The sequence below is a fragment of the Sciurus carolinensis genome, chromosome 9 (genome assembly GCF_902686445.1).
Source record: "Sciurus carolinensis chromosome 9, mSciCar1.2, whole genome shotgun sequence".
NCBI lineage: Eukaryota > Metazoa > Chordata > Mammalia > Rodentia > Sciuridae > Sciurus > Sciurus carolinensis.
The window spans coordinates 95,247,491-95,249,784 of record NC_062221.1 but is presented as its reverse complement, the minus strand read 5'-3'; the positions used below and the strand labels follow the sequence as shown (position 1 = coordinate 95,249,784).

The window sequence follows — 2,294 nt, the reverse complement described above, 5'->3', positions numbered from 1 at the left end:
TCAATGAATAAATAGCAGATTGGGAGTAATTGTGTTTATAAATTTAATTATTGAAAAATGTGGAATCTCTATGGCACTCAACACAAATATAGACATTAGTTTCTAGAAAACAAGTTTGAGAGTGCATGAGACTATATAGGAGATAATATTCATTAAGAATGTGCACATTTTGAAAGGAGAGGTTCACAAAAATTCTCAAATGTTAAATGTGCATATACTACACTAAAAACTAGAGAAAATATTGGACAAGTGGATAATTAGATAGATTCGGCAGAAAAAAATAGGGGTGGAATCCAAAATGGGTTAAAATGAATATAAAATAAATTTTATAATTTATTAAGAAATTTAAAGATCTTTTGTGTTTCTACCCTATTGCAATAGATAGAGATTTCTATAAAATATTCCTAGAAAACATTACCTGGGAAAGGTTAAGAAGCTAGAGAAACTGTTTCTGAACCTCACTGTGATTTTTCACAGTTTTTAAAAATCAGCCAGTTAGTTGTTTAAAATATGAAGACCAATTACTATAAAATAGTTCATCGATCCCATAAAGCAATATTTATAAATTGTTTTTAATTTATAAGAAGAAAGCTACCATGAGAAAATATATTTTAATTTCGAAATACAAGTTAATTAAATTAAATATGAATCATTACGTGGATATAGGACAATTCTTGTAGAAAGAACTTTTTCACATAACGAATTCATGCAGACATTTCAAGATAATCCTGTGTGAAAATACTGTGTTATATTTATTCCCACAAGACCTAACGTATTATTACATCCAGTTTTCAGGGAGAGCACAGGGTAATTTGAAGAAGACATGATTCTCCATGATACATATGACAGATAGAGAGGGTGAATTAAACATTTCTACTTAAAATATCAATTTGAATTTCTCTGCAATTTATCTCATCAGAAAAGCCAGGGATGCCTGAGGCAAATCACTCCACAACAACTAAATTCATTCTCATGGGACTTACAGAAAACCCGGACCTGAAGACCCTTCTGTTTGTGGTATTCTCTGCCATCTATCTGGTCACCATGGTAGGGAATGTAGGTTTGGTGGCCTTGATTTACATGGAGCCCCGTCTTCACACACCAATGTACATCTTCCTGGGCAACCTGGCTCTCATGGACTTCCGCTGTTCCTGTGCTGTCACTGCCAAGATGTTAGAGAACTTCTTTTCTGAGGACAGAAGGATTTCCCTCTATGAGTGCATGGCACAATTCTATTTTCTCTGTCTTACTGAGACTGCAGACTGCTTTCTTCTTGCAGCAATGGCCTATGACTGCTATGTGGCCATATGCAGATCACTGCAGTACCACACCCTGATGTCAAAGAAACTCTGCATTCAGATGACCACAGGACCCTACATAGCTGGAGTCCTGCATCCCACGGTTGAAGTAGGATTTTTATTTAGGTTAACTTTCTGTGGATCTCAATGTATCAATCACTTTTTTTGTGATATCCTTCCATTATACAGACTCTCCTGTGTTGACCCTTATATCAATGAATTGATGATATTCATCTTGGCAGGGTCAATTCAAATCTTCACTATTACCATAGTCCTAATCTCTTATTTCTATATCCTTTTCACTATATTCACAATGAAATCTAAAGAGGGAAGGGGCAAAGCTCTATCTACCTGTGCATCGCACTTTCTGTGTCAATATTCTATAGTTCTCTTCTCTTCATGTATATTAGACCAAGTTCAATTAATGAAGGGGATACATTAAAACCAATTGCCATTTTTTATACTCTAGTAATTCCTTTATTAAACCCTTTTATTTATAGTCTAAGAAACAAGGAAGTATCAAATGTTATGAAAAGAATTATGAAGAGGCACTCTTGTAATTTTATGTAACAAGTATCATCTCCCCTGAAGGATTGATTTCCATTTGATAGTCCTTTTCTAAGTCTCCAAATACTAAGGAAGTAGAAAAGTCACTTCATAATAAAATATTAAATTGTTAAAATATTAATGGTATTTCAGTTGAATTACCTACATAACACCAGGGTTCAGGTTGGCATAATCACACACACGTGGCATACGGTTTGCTCCAAATCAGTCCCCAATGTCTTCTCTTTCCCTCCACTCTGACCTGCCTGTTACCTTTCCTCTGTTGTGCTGGTCTTCCTTCTATTTTTCCTTGGTTACTATAAATTTGTGCTTTACAGGTATACATAAGAGTGGAATTCTTTGTGGTATACACATGTTATAAGTCACGAACATAATTCAATCAATTTCATTCTGCAGTTCCTCCCTTTTCATGTCTCACTTATATCTCCC

At 34.7% G+C, this 2,294-nt stretch overlaps 1 pseudogene; it reads left to right on the top strand.

Annotated features, from left to right (window-relative positions):
• Positions 1–930: 930 nt before the first annotated feature.
• On the top strand, positions 931–1,895 carry LOC124993703 (olfactory receptor 5K3-like; annotated as a pseudogene).
• Positions 1,896–2,294: the final 399 nt, after the last annotated feature.